Below are 15,410 nucleotides of genomic sequence, written 5' to 3' on the forward strand. Positions count from 1 at the left end.
ATTTAGAAAGCAGAGGCCTTTTCAGGTCACAAGTGTGGATCCAAGGGAAGCAGTTTTTAGATTGTCTTCTTGTAAGGCGCGATTCAGTAGTGTAGACTATTGAATCTGTAACGCTTTTGGGTTTATGCTGTCCTCAGTTAGTTCTGAGGGTGATTGATAACCTAAATTGGTGTCTGAGAAAGTATTTGACGGTTTTTGTAGTTTTTTTCTTTTGTTTCTCTTTTGATGACCTAAAACTGGAGGTCTTTTGTTTTGGTTGAACCAGTTGGAAAGTGAAAGGAGTGGTTTGGCTCAGATCCGTGAGTGTCGGTGACTTGCTGTTCAAGCCTTACGGGAATTCCGTGACAGATAAATGGCAGCTTGAGTTGATTTAAATTCCTCACTGCCCCTGCCCGGCCCCAATGGGGGAACTGCAGCAGGCCACCTGGAGAATCTGAAGCCGTGTGTGGAGCCCGAGGAACTCCACGTGTTTTCCTGTCCCTGGAATGGGAGCAGAGGTCAGCGCCTCAGCCTAAGCTGGGGGCTGTGGTGGTCTGAAAAGCCAGTTGGAAAAGACTAGACACTATTAGGCCAGTCACGCTGGAAAGGCTCAAACAAATTTGTTTACTTGTTTCAAATCTTGCAATATAAACTCACATAACCCGTCTACTGCAATTACAAGGTCAGAAAAAAGTTCACAGTATAACATAATCCTTACTGCAATTGTATTTGGTTTCATGCTGCAAAACTGTGTAATTACTGTTCCATTTTTTAAATTATTAATTGTCATATGTCATATTTCTCTTCTCACATTTTAAAGAAAAAAAGGGTGACTTGTGGGATTGCATTTTATGGAAATGGTTTGCTCTGGCTCACCCTTGGAAAATGTATGGTTTATCCCAAGTCTGTACCCCTCTTTGCAGTATCCTGTATCTGTAACCTCATTGGCTGGAGAATGTTACCGCGCCCCTTTGAACCTCTGTGATAAGAATGCTAAGGCAGAAGGCTCTGCCCCCTCTTGCCCCTCTACCCCTGGAGGCGTCCGGACGCTCCTCTCTCCTCTCCCCCTTCCCCCTCCCCCCTCCCCTTCCCCTCTCCCTCAGTGAATAAACCCTCACCTCATCAGCACCCCACCGGCATCTGAGTCTCCTTGCCTGCCAGCGCGGGAACACCACGACCCCAAAAGACCCCGGGGGTCTCCGGGGGGCACTCCCCGGGGACCCCCCATAAATTTAAACAACAACAAGCCATAAACATTCAAAACTTAAAAGGCCCTAATCTCATGAAATAATTTTCAAAAAGTTCTTTCCATTCTTCACTGGAGCCTAGAAAGCTCACTTTTTCAAGCTCTTGTCTCTAACTTAAAGGACTAAATCTTCCAGAGAGGGGAGGTTAGGATGGGTAAAAATAACCAAATTGAGGCTCACAGCTTGGCCATCTGATTTTAAAAGCTGAATATCAAAGTAAATCATAAAACATAACCGCGAAAATCACATAGGTTGATATAATAGACTTTCTTTATAATAGCTATTCTTTCAAAATATTAAATTAATTCGGTTTTGTGAACTAAATCAAACTGCAAATTCCTCAGAGCATGGCACAATCCTTTTTCAATAGAACATTAATACAGAAGGGGCCCATTCCTAATTGGAATTCTTCAGCTCTTCTGTAATATAAATAAAAAGCATAATTAGAAATGTACTAAGATAAAAAGAAACAAAAGGTCCTGTAAATACCACTGAATGTTCCTATTATCCTTGCGGGATTAAAAGTTCACTGCTTATTTTGTTACAGAGCAATTAAAGGCAAGTAACTTTCAAGGCTCAGAGAAAAAGGAGTGAAGACTTTCTGTGTGCATGTTCTCTTTCATGAAGCCAAGGACAAAAAGAGATAGCAGACTTGGACTGAAATTGAGAGGAACACATTAAAATCAGTCTGAAGGATTGTCTTGAAGTATTGTGAAACTTCACAGAACATAAAGGTAAGAGGAATTTTATTCATACAGTGTGCTAATTTTATTGAGGGAGAAAATTCATATGGAAACAGTAACTCATTTTTTAAAGACCAGTGCTTAACCAGTCAGTGCCTGAGGAGATGGGCACCTGACAGACATAAAGGCTGAGAGTAATATTTACACACTGGGATACAGGATGACATATTAGCTACTTCCTTGTGAGAAGTGAATAAAAAAAGTCTTTTTCATTCTACACTTACTACAAATAAGACAAATTTATCCATCAGAGTGTAGATTCATTGAACATAGTTCTATTAGCTCTTTCCCTCTAACAGAGCTCTGAAATTTGTGCTACGGGCAACAGAAGGCATAGAAGGCATTCATTTATTTTCTAAACATAAGGCTATAAACGTGGCAGTTTAGAAGCATAAAAAAATATGGAAGGAAATGTTCTATCTCACTAATGTTAATGCATAACCAGCATTTACTTCATATACATAATGCAGTGAAAAATAAATTAGATGACAGATGTCTTCTCCCTCGTCCTTGTCAGTTGTAGCATGAGTACACAAACAATCTAAATCACTGGCAGATATGTGCAATGGAACATGGTGCAGAGGTAGTTAATTATTCCTGTCAGAGAACAAAATGCAACTGCACTATTTTTTCTGAAATTACAAACATAGTAAAACATAAAATAATCATTATTGACATAAAGGTAAGTCTGTGTTCATCTCCAGGACTAATCAATAAATCCATGGATTTAGTAACTAATACTTCTTTATAAGTGAAAAGGAAGTGTGTAAGTGAAAAATATTTACAGAAGGTGTATGAATGCTGCTGACATAAACCCCCCAAATTAATAATTATTTTCTATTTAACTAGACCCTTATGGAGGTATGCATAATACAAAAATATATTATGTTTTGCTATAAGTCTTAGAGGTAGATTTATTGCTTACTGCAATAAATGCATCTGTTTCCTAGTCATAAAAGGAAAAACACCAACTTTGGAATTGAGGTTAAAATAAAGTATTTGACACTCACACCTGTTTGATTTTCTAGTTCAATACTAATTCTTTTCCTTTGTCAGAGTAATAGACTCTCTTGGAGGCATTAGTATTTCTAGATAGTGATGCACCTAGCAGAGCACATCCTCCTTTCCACCATGATATTCAGATGATGTGATTTGATGGCAAACAGGGTACAGACCCTTGTTAAGGGAGGCAGAGGGAGAGACACTTGAAGGCTTTTAACACCTAAGGAAACTCATATTCTGATAAAAATCAAGATGAGAGAGAATGCAGCAAAAAATATTTTTCCAGTTGTGCTGGGTATTGGTCATTCTTTTAAGATAAGCAGTCTACCCCTACATTACTGTGTCATCCCTTACTACCAGAACACTGGTTGATGTACAGTACTGCACAAGAGAGGAACCAGTCTCTTCCTCTTCTGCATAAGTATTTTCATAAAGAAAAAAGTGGATGTTGAAAATTGAAATAGAAATGCTGAAGAAATATATGATTAATACATATTTCTTACAGATTTTTAGTTGCCAATCATCAGTGCATAAATGTACCCTAAAGCATATGTTTTTACCAAACAACAAAAAGAATATATTTCTACAATGAAGTGAATAGTATTCTAACAAATATTTTTCTGATTACAACAGTAGGAGGTTATAAATGGAAAAAAATGTATATTACAGGTAGACAGACTTTACATATTGCTATTAGTGCTTAACACAACCTATATTGTCAGCTACAGTGGCTTAAAATGACAGAATATCAGAGGAAGAATTTTTTAGTAACTGATTTACCACAGCTTTTTTTCAGAAAACTGTTTCTTAGCAGAGATTTTTGTATGTACATCAGAAACAAGAATGATGGTAAAGAGAAGTGTGAATTATTCCTGGAGCACATTCTGAGCTTTGCTGACTGGAAAGAGCTGTTGTCCCCATAGATGCAGTTTCCTCATACACAGCCTTATGCAGTCTGGGACTCAAAGTCCATCTCACCTCTTGCTGCCCAAAGAAATGCATTCTTTGGTTTACAAAGCAATAAAAGCAGGATAATATTGACTAAAATCATCACATCTATTAACTCCATGGTACTGACTACAGCTGTAATTCAAACTCCCTGTCCTGTAGTGAAAGCCTTCCGATGAATTATCTCATGATACTAAAACAGCTGTCTCTGTAAATACAGCAGTTACGTTTCCCTGGGCCCATGATGAAACTGCTGAGTATTGGAGGAATTTGGAAAATATTAAACTTGAAATTACTGTCACATTTATTTAATTTTAATTTAGTTTGGTATTATGAGGAGCTATATGAAGGAGATATGTATGTGGATTTCATTCCTTAAACACATCTGAAAATTAACTGAACTTTGCATAGTCATAATTTTTCAGATAGTGCTTATTTAAGAGTACTTATTTAATAGCAATTAATCAATATTTTCTGGTAATCAGAATATGGGTTATTATTTTACACTTGTAAAAAATGAGAGGTTTTTTCACCTTTGATAATGGACCACTTGAGATTAATTTATTCATCTTTGCAGCAATAGAAACCCTGTTACATTTGTGATTATAAGAATACTTAGAAGTGAGATGATGAAGACGTGGGTTTCAATACAGATTTTACAAAATCATGCAGCTCTCAGTAGGGTAAATACATCATCCAAAATGCACCCTACCAAGAAGAAGAAAGTAAAGAGAAGATAATGGAAAAGAAAAGAAATACCCATTTTTGATTTGTAGTCCCAGTGTTAACCTTAGTCTCTGCACAGGAGAACACAAGACAGTAAATTGCTAGCATTGCTCTATTCGAAGAGACAATAGAAGAAAATGAAAGTAAAAAAAGTTCATAAGATTTTCAGAAAGTAAGTACCATAATCTCATGGCAGTTTAATGAGAACTGGTCTTTAACACTCATCTTAGAGTTACAAATCCCTGAAGGATAAACATCTAAATACTAAATGTGTGGATAAAGCAAGGGAGAATTACAAACAAACATATACAATATTTCTATGATGTAAGAGTTTCACAATATTAAGCTTGAGATTGTGTGTAATATTCAGTTTCATTTTACCACAAAATCTATTTCCATGGGATTGGTCACAGCCTGCTCTCATTCCTATAAATAATTAGTTCTCACTAAACAAAATTTTGTTTTATTGTCTTATCTATTTGATGCCTTTTAATGAAAATGCTGATATAGTTTCATGGACTCCCCAGCTGACCTATCTTCATTTCCTATACATCTGTACTCAAAGTAAACCAATCCTTTAAAAAACAAACAAACCAACCCAACAAAACTAAAACTAAACACAACTAAACTTAGGCTAATTCATTACTTCACATCCCAAAGGTAACATAAAGCTTGTTCTTGTGCTTCTATAAAGTTAACCAGAAGGGTGATAATTCAGGAGAGATCATGGAAAGATTTTCCTAAAGTTTACTTGCAACTCACTGCAGTCTAAAGAGTAAAACTGAACAAAAGGATAACTGACTACAGGTAAAGTCCCAGCATTTTCACTCTCTGAAGTGTTTTCTAAGATCTAATTTCAAGGAACATAGCTTATTGTAGCTGCTGTAAATAAGTTTTCTACCCATGATTTTAAAGGACCTTGGAGAGTTGGGAACTGTCTGAAGTTCAGCAAAGGCAAATGCAGGGTCCTGCACCTGGGGAGGAGTAACCGCATGAGTAACCAGCACAGGCTGGGGATTGAGCTGCTGGAAAGCAGCTGCACAGGGAAGGACCTCGGGGTCCTGGTGGACAACAAGCTGTCCATGGCCAGCAGTGTGCCCGTGTGGATGAGAAGGGCAATGGTGTCCTGGGCTGCACCAGGAAGAGCATTGCCAGCAGGCTGAGGGAGTGATCCTGCCCCTCTGCTCAGCCCTGGTGAGGCACATCAGCAGTGCTGTGTCCAGCTCTGGGCTCCTCAGGACAAGAGAGACATGGAGCTCCTGGAGCAGGTCCAGTGGAGGGCAATGAAGATGAGTAAGGGATTGGAGCATCTCTGTTGTGAGGAAAGGCTGAGGGAGCTGGGCCTGTTCAGCCAGGAGACAAGTGGGAGGGGACCTCATCAAGAGAACGGAGCAAGGCTCATGTCTGTGGTGACAAGAAGCAATGGGAAGAAACTGATGCACATGTTCTGCCTGAACATGGTGAAGAATTTTTTACTGTGTGGGTAGCCTTGCATGGGAACTGATTGCCCAGAGAAGCAGTGGAGTCTCCCTCACCGGAGATATTCAAGAACCATCTGAACACAATCTCGTGCCATGTGCTCTAGGATGACCCTGCAAGAGCAAGGGCTTTGGACCAGATGACCACCCTGGTCCCTTCAAACCTTACCCATTCTGTGATTCTGTGATTCTTTAAAATACATCTGAATCTATGTAAGATTCTTCACAGAGCTTATCTGTACATATGTTGGAGAACAAAGTATTCTACTAGAAATCCTGGATATTGCATATAAACTGCATCTGCATGACCAAATACAATTCTGAGATTTTGAAGACATATTTTAATACAGAATATAAGAGTGGAATAAGTAATGACTTAATAATCCAAACAAAAAAGAAAAGTGAATACCATGCGTAAGGGTAATGGGAAGTGAATTATTTCATACAGAAAAGAATAAACACACTGAATGAACTGTCAAAATTGAAAGCCTGGATTTTGCCAGAAGACAGATGAATTTCACACACTATGCAGCAAAGCTTTGAAGTGAATATATCAAAAAATTGGAAAGGGCGGGACAGCAGTTCAAAAAAAATATGTTCACTACAGAGAAAAGTCTTCAAACCCAGGCTAAAAATAAATAAACAAATAAAACACCTGCCTGTAATTCTGGTATTGCTGGTTTTTGCTGGAAGGGAAAGGCCCAGGGAATTTCCTGTTTGAAAATGAGGAAATGAACAAAATCTATGTTTTGATCATAGTGTTTGAAGTCTGAGTCTTAAGAAAAAATATCAACTCATGTTCCATATGTTCAAATTGTTGTGACAGCTTGCAGGGACATCAAAAGCCTGCAACCAGCCCCCCACTTCCACATCTACAAGGAAACAGCTGCAGAAAGAGACCTGATGGTGCCAGGTCACTACAGCAGCAACATCGGAAAATAAAAGAGGGTAGACACCTGACCTGGATGGGGTCCTTCAAGTTTAGGAAGACTGGTAGTGTCATAGAAAGGAAGGACTCTATTTTTGTTGTCAGGTTTGCACTTTTTTTTTTTTCATTGTAGAAAATTAAGGATTTCCCATGGAAATTCACTGAAAAAGATGTGAGGATGCAGGATTGAATCCACTACTGAGATGTGTGTTAAAACATATGCAGAATCTGTGCATAAATGCAAGTGTAACAAAAATTAAATGGAAATATAAAACATACATTGGGATAAATAGGAAGTCTTACTTTAGGGACCTTTTTGAAAAAGTCTCTAGTACCAAATAAATAAATGAGAGCATAGCATTACTTACAGGGAGAATAAAAATGAAGGACTTCATCCCAGGACTGCAAAGCAGGGAAATTTGCATGATTTTTTGCATGCTAATCTTGTGTTTGCAGAAAATACAGATAAGTTAAAACAGTCACATGGCACAACGTTTTCTTCTGAATAAAAAAGAAATTAAAGCTATTCAGAAATAAAAGAGAACTAATCTGTCAACAGAGAAATTATGTCCTTTCATCTTGTTTCATTAACAGGTCCCAAACTCCTACATGCTACTGATGACAATAAAGTGAATCCATACTTTATTATCTCAATTCCTTCTGTCTCTCCATTTCCTAGTCCTTTCCTGGTTTTGAAAATAAGTTAGTTGCTATTCGGTCACGGTTTGTAATTGTATAGTTACACAAATACAATGCTTTTCATGGCTGCATGGTTTTAACACAGCAATAGGACATAACATCAGTGAGAAATAGAAAACTACAATCCTTGTGGTCCAATGTATGGTGTGAGAAATATATTTGTGTCCCCACTCTCTCTTATAATGTAGAATGAAATCAGAATGAGCCATTACTAAAGGCAAATAATGGGTTTGTAAAAATTCAAGTGGATGGATGAACTTTTCTTCATTTTGCAGGAAGTTATATCTACCAGAAGCACAAACATTTGCATTTTTATGAATATAGCCCATAACATTTTATGAAAAATTAGGTTCGGATTTCACCCGTATCATGATTTGAGCTTGTTAGCAACCTCCAGAGCAATATTTCTATTATGGTATACCTATATGGTACTCCTCCTCCTGGGACAGATGGAAAAGCAGACAAGGAGGAAGCTAGCATGGAAAAAGAGGCCAATAGAATGCACAAGAAACATTTACCAACTGGCATAAATTGCATATTTATATCAGCCATAGCACCTATATTAGAGGTAATGTTCCAAAAACACACTCCAGACAGCAAACTATCAAATCATCTTTTCTAGAGCATTACATCATACACTATCTTGCTACTTGAAAATCACATATATCTCCACATTTTTTGGTTCATTAAATCAATCAGTCTGATGCAGTAAAACATCTTAATGGACACTGAGCTCACACAGTTTAAAATGGTACTGTAGAAACCCCTCACTGTTGCACAAGGGTAAAAGCAATTATCTTTTTGAAGAAAATTGTATAAGGACACATAAATTTTCATGCCAACACTCCAGTCTCCCATACACTCTAGGACATAGTCACTCTCATGTTTTGTCTTGTACCACTTTCAAAGCCAAAGCTTTGAAAATTCTTCATGTCATCTAAAAGATGTAAAGTGGAATTCTAAGATGATGTTTGAACATTATTGTAATTTTTATTCTAGAAAACATGAATGCCAGGAAAGTTGTAAGGCTGACATCTTGAACTTGCAATATGTGCCTGTGATAACTGAATGCAAATTCATGCTCAGATTTTATAAGGATGTAAAAAAACCCCCTAGATTTTCCTTGAGAAGACTACATTTCTTCTTTTATGAATTGCTTTCCCCTGTTACATTTTGTTTTAAGAATCTATCTTACCAATAGAAGAATTTATCCTTTAGGTTCTATTTGGTATTTTTAGAAATAATTTGATCATTTTCATTAACTTCCATGGAAATTAAATTAGTTGAATTTAATTCATTTACAAAGAATTGAGTGTTTAAAAAATCATCTGTTTAAAAGCTGTAAAATCTACACAAACAAGCAATTTGTTTTCAAAATGTACTTAAATCTTTGGAGAAACAATTTCAAACACTGGCTTATGCAGCATTTGTAATATCAGATAAGTCCTGAATCAGAAAGTGGAATGTCAAGAGGGAGCAAGAAATCAGACGACTGGTACCTTTCTACCACACATTTTATTCTTACTATAGATACTGTCCAAGTAACATGTTGCACCCTGAAGTTTAATTCCCCAGTCTGCAGCTGGTAAGCTATGGAGCTATGGGTACATGAGTGTTAGAAGGGCATCTACTAGTATTTTTTCTAAAATATTTCTTAAACACTATTACATAGAGATCCCAAAATGACAATAATGCTGAGTGCATGCTTCATAGCTTACAAATAACATATCTTCTTCTGGTTTTTAGAACTCATAGAGAAAAAAAAAAAAAAAAGCCATCTTAATACCAATATTTTTTGTGTTCCATGAATCAGATAAAGCACAAATACAGAAAGGCCAAATTTATCTCATTCTCCAACATAAAGTTACTTCAGGGATTAACTGAGTCCACTAACAACCTGCCACACAGATTTATTAGTCCTGCTGTGATTTTTTTTTTTTTTTACTATGCTTTCCTACAGTATTAGCTAGTGAGCTGTTTAGTGCTGAGCTCTTGCCACAAATATTTTGGATCCAAATCCCAAACTGAAATAGACAAATAAATGATGCTTTGTTAAATGTTTAACCCACTGAAGTCTTTTTTGAGTCTTTGAATTAACAATATACCATAAAATAACCTGACATTTTTGTATTAAAATCTAGCCAGTGTTTCTTTGATAGTGTACTGGGTTTGTCTGAAAAGGTTTTGGTAGCAGGGGGTCTACCCAGCTGGTTTCTGTGAGAAGCTGCCAGAAGCTTCCCCTATGTCCAGTGAAGGTAATGCCAGTTGTCTCCCAGAAAAACCACTGCTGGCCAAGGCAAGTCCATTGGTGAAGGTAGCAGCACCTCTGGGATAATGTATTTAAGGGAAAAGAAATTGTCCCATAATACCATTAGCAGCCAGAGAGAGGAGTGAGAACATGTGGTAGCCACAGCTCTGCAGCACCAAGCAGTGAAGAAAGAAGGGAAGAAGGTGCTCCAAATGCTGGAGCTGAGATCCCCCTGCAGCCCACAGTGCAGACCGTGGTGAGTCAGCAGTGCCCCTGCAGCCCATGAGGGACCATGGGGATGCTGAGACCCACCTGCAGTCCATGGAGGGCCCCACACTGGAGCAGGTGGATGCCCAAAGGAAGCTGTGACCCTGTGGGAAGCCAGTGCTGCAGCAGGCTCCTGGCAGGACCCATGGAGAGAGGAGATCATGCAGGACTTGTGACCCTGGAGGGGATTCACACTGGAGCAGCCTGGAAGGACTGCACCCCATGGAAGGGACCCACGCTGAAGAACTGCAGCCCATGGGATGGACTCACATTGGAGAAGTTCATGGAGGACTGTCTCTGTGGGAGGACCCTATGATGGAACAGGAGAAGTGTGAGGAGTCTTCACACCGAGAAGGAAGAAGCAGCAGAAAAAATGTTATGAACTGACCACAATCCCATGCCCTACCCTTATGTGCTGCTGAAATGGGGAAGAGGTAGAGAATTCAGGAGAGAAACTAAGCCTGTGAAGAAGGGAGGAGTGGGAGGAAGATGTTCAAAGATTTAGGTTTTATTTCTATCTACCCTACTCAGATTTGATTGGCAATAAATTCAGTTAATTTCTCCAAGTCGATTCTGTGTTGCCTTGGACAGTAACTGGTGAGTGATCCTTACCCGAATTGACAAGCCCTTCATTCTATTTTCTCTGCCTGTCCAGCAGAGGAGGCAAGCAACCCAGCAACTATGGTGGAAATCTGGCATCCAGCCAGGGTTAAACCACCAGAGAGACACTGAAATATAACTGTGATAAATGAATTTTCATGATACAAATAGAGAGGAAATTATATTAAAAACTGAAGATGATGGTCTCTGCAGAAAAAAAAAAGTCAAACAAAAAATATAAAACAAATAGAAAAGGCAGCTTAATTTCTCACCAACACAAGAGCTTTTCCCAGATGTCTCCTGGGTTTTTTGCTGTTTTTCTTTTTAATGACATTCTTTCTGTGGGGTATTTCTGATTGCATGACATATACTGCGCTTGAATGCTAAAAAGAAATTTTAGCCAAACAAATACAAACAAGAAAACAAAGTCACAGTCTGTATCATGAATTAATTCTCTAGTTGCTCAATTTGAAGGTATGTCTTCCCATTTATTGACAAAACACGTTTCTCAGTTATCCTGGTTCCCCAGCTTCACAGATTTGTAAAAGATCATAGAATCATAAATTGGTTGGCTTCGAAGGAACCTTAAAAACCATCTGGTTCCAACCCTCCCTACCAAGGACAGGGACATCTTCCTCTAGACCAGCTTGCACCAAGCCCCATTCAGCCTGGCCTTGAACAGCTCCAGGGATCAGGAGTCTCTGTTCCGTCATCTCACTCCTCTGAAAGAAGTTCTTCCTGACAGCTAATCTACATCTACCCTCCTTCAGATTAAAAGCAGTCCCCCTTGTACTATCACTGCATGCTCTCTACTAGATCCTTCTGAGATGCAGTGTTTTCTTGATCAATCATCAAAAGATATTATATATCAACTTACATGCAGCTGAAATTTTTCTTTTGTTGGCTTTTAGACTTTTATAATGAATTAAAAATTCATTATAGCATTGCTACAATCTATCTGGACGATAGTGCTGGGATGTTATTTTCAAACATGAGTTAAAAGTGCTCTAAGAAAGCTCTCCTATTTAACATACATATAAAACCAATAATTTTATTTTATTAAAGTATTCAGAAAAAACACAACACTAAAAAGTATATGTTACTTGCAGGGATAAAAAGAAAAGTGAGAGGAAATGTCACACTCCTGTGGTATTACAACATGAATTACTGCCAAAAAGGTCTAGGTGAGATTTTGTCAGAGCAAAAAGTAACATCATATGAAAAGTTATTAGGGTTCATAGCCTTCTTAAACCATAGCCTTCTTAAACCCTCTTAAACTTACTGAAGACAGGGGAGAGTAAAGTGAATAAATTAAAACATATATGCAAGTTCATTAGTGATTTTCATTTAGTAAAGAGATGCATAAATTTAGATATTTTATATGTTTATTGTTAAAAACTTCATTGTCCAAAGCAGAAGTCACCTTTGAGCTTAAGCAATCCTAATGCTACACAACAAATAAAATGAAACAGGAATACTAAGAGGTATTTTGGATACAATGGTTTTTGCATGTACTGTCTCCAGGGGGAAAAAATAGTATTCAAAAAGAATGCCACAGTTCAAAGATCAGAGAGGAAAATAATGTTTATTATTTTATTCTATTTTACTCTTTCTGTCTCACGTCTGCTGTTGTTTTTTTCAATTTTTATATGGTGTAAATTACTGATACATGTGTCATTTTATGACCTTCAAATAATGCAAAGGATTGAACCAGGTAGGTAGAACTGAATTAAAATACATTATCTATGGCCTGAAAATCAGCAACAGGAGTTAATACATATGTGTTTTCTAACATAGTTGTATTGCCTCTTAACAACACTTTTTTCTTCCATTCCATTAACTAGTACCAGCAGTGGTAATTCCATGTAATTGATACTGTTGTCTGCTTGATCCGGAGTAAAATCAATTATTATCCTAACTAGTTTGAGTGTTTTTACATCTCTATTTTACAGTTTTATTCTGCAAGCTCTACAATAAGAGTCACAGAAAGGGTTTGGAATGATACACAAGACTGGCGTGGTCACAGACATGAATCAATGTGGTAAATGGAGAGCAAAAAAGTTAAGAAACATTTTAATTGGCTTGAAATTTAAAAATTCTTGAAAAGTGAATGAATTGATGACAGTGTGTTTCCTTTTTTCTGTTGTTTCTAGGGGTCCAGGCATACTTGTATGTTCTTGAAGATTCCACACAAGGAAAAAAAAGATCCTGTCTTTAGGAAGGGTGGAGCACAGCCTTTTTTTGGTTCATTATATTATGCACCTATTGTCAACATTTTGCAGAAAAGACAATGAATCTAGAGGCTTTCAAATACATTACACTGAAAAAGTGCTTAACAGTGATACGAGAGTTAAAAATAATGATACAAGAAAATTGAAAAGAAAAAGACTGACAAAATTCCAGTAGAATTCACTGAACCAGAACAGCAAATATTCTAAAATCAAAAAACCAAGGTTTTTTAGTGAGGAGATATTTTATCTATTTTCAGCAGTTGCTGTGAAGATAAAACCAAGGGTTTTTAAATTTATATGGTCCAAAAATGCATAGATACCACAGCCTCAGAAGCAGGTACAAGTTCTATCCATTATAGGAAAGGGAATGGAAGACTAGCCCTAATCTGATTTTCCAGGTTTTTTTAATGTTTGCTATGACAGAAGCCATTATTAATTAAATCAAAATTTAACCCATCCCTAGAAGGCACTTTAAAATTCAACTTGTTTCAGAAATCCCACAGAGCCCTGGGGCATCAGGGTCTGAGGAGGACATGATGTCCAAACAGGCAGCTCTGAGGAAGAAACACAATTCCTAGAGAACCAAGCTATTAGGAAAAAACTCCAGTTATGAACAGCATCAAATTCTTCATAGCACTCTAAAGCTCAACAAGATGTAGCCTAGAAGCTGTCATTCTGCTATTTGGATATCAGGCATCCATTTGGAGAGTGGGATAGCTATGGAGCACATGGAAATGCTCCCAGTATGAGCAGCTGTGACTGAGATGATGGATAGCACAGGTCTTTGCCACTGGATCTGAACATTTCAGTTGCTATGAACCATTAGTACAAACACCACCCTGGATGCTCTGTCACTGACTAAAGTTGTGGTACATGGAAAAGGCTCATGCTCAGCTCAGCCTTCTGCCTCAGGCACTTCCTCTAAGGGCACTGGGAAACAGAAATATAGGGAAGAAAAGGTTTGTGATTACACTGAGATTCTCTTGTGCATGTTTGCATAATATATTTCCCATAGCATAATAACTCCCTAGCCTGTTTTTAGCTGTCTGCCTACAATACTGGATGAATAGCAGGATTAGAAATGTCCTTGTTACAATTTTATTCCCTCTCCATGCCATTTTTCTCAGGATTGTACTTCTTTTCCTCTCCTGTACAAGATAATAAAATAATGAAATACCTTTCCTATTATCCAGCTATTCAGCTGAAAATATGAGGCTAATGAAGGCATGACTCAATGTCCATTTGGAAAGTCAATCAAAGTGAATTTCAATCAATTCTCAAAGGTTTACAAATGAGCTGAAAAAAATCATTACATAAATCCTGATTCTCAGTCCCTCTCAGTAATATGTATAGGCATTAAGTATACATGACAAGAATTTCAAGGGAAATTCTAGTTCTTAACAGTCATCAAATGAAATTTTCAAAGGTACCTAAGTATCTAATTCTCACTGGTGCTTATCTGCATCTTCATGAGCCTAAGTACTATAAAAAATCCCTCCTTTGATCATCATCAAGTGCATAAGGAAACTCTCAAAAGCATGTAAATAGCTGGCAGATATTAATTCGGAGTTGAAGACATAGGAAGTATAAAAGATAGAACAAAAAAATCACAGAATCGGCTAGGTTGGAAAAGACCTTTGACATCATTGAGTCCAACCTATGACCTAACACTATCTTGCCAACTAGACCGTGGCACAAAGGTCATCTAGAGCAGGACTGGGCCCAACACTCATCCTTGGGGAACACCACTGCAGACCAGCTGACAGGTGTGTGCAGCACCGTTCACCACCACTCTCTGGCCCAGTCACCAGCCAGTTCTTAACCCAGCCAAGGGCACACCTGTCCAAGCCGAGGGCTGCCGGCTTCTCTGGGAGTGTGCTGTGGGAGACAGTGTCAAGTGCTTTACTGACATCCAGGTGGAAAACGTCCATAGGTAGGTCCTGTGTTCATAAAAGGAGATCAGGTTGGTCAGGCAAGATCTGACCCTGCAAAATCCATGCTGGGTGAGTCTGATTCCCCATCTGTTGTGTAGGTGCCGTGTGATCATGTTCAAGATTATCTGTTCCATAATATTGCTGGGCACTGAGACAGGTCTGTGGTTCCCTAGATCCTCCTTCTGGCCCTTCTTACGGATGTGTGGAAATGCATTTTATGGAAATGGTTTGCTCTGGCTCACCCCTGGAAAATGTATGGTTTATCCCAAGTCTGTATCCTCCCTGTAGTATCCTGTATCTGTAACCTCATTGGCTGGAGAATGTTACCGCGCCCACTTTGAACCTCTGTGATAAGAATGCTAAGGCAAGGGGTCTCTCCC

At 38.2% G+C, this 15,410-nt stretch overlaps 1 long non-coding RNA gene across 1 annotated transcript; it reads left to right on the forward strand.

Moving 5' to 3' along the window:
- The first annotated feature begins 1,821 nt into the window (after positions 1-1,821).
- LOC134552531 (uncharacterized) lies at positions 1,822-14,398 on the forward strand. Its single transcript, XR_010080894.1, has 3 exons — positions 1,822-1,960; positions 12,818-12,925; positions 13,019-14,398. It is a non-coding gene; the product is annotated as an uncharacterized LOC134552531 (long non-coding RNA).
- The last annotated feature ends 1,012 nt before the right edge of the window (positions 14,399-15,410 follow it).

The sequence above is a fragment of the Prinia subflava genome, chromosome 7 (assembly GCF_021018805.1).
Source record: "Prinia subflava isolate CZ2003 ecotype Zambia chromosome 7, Cam_Psub_1.2, whole genome shotgun sequence".
Classification (NCBI taxonomy): Eukaryota; Metazoa; Chordata; class Aves; order Passeriformes; family Cisticolidae; genus Prinia; species Prinia subflava.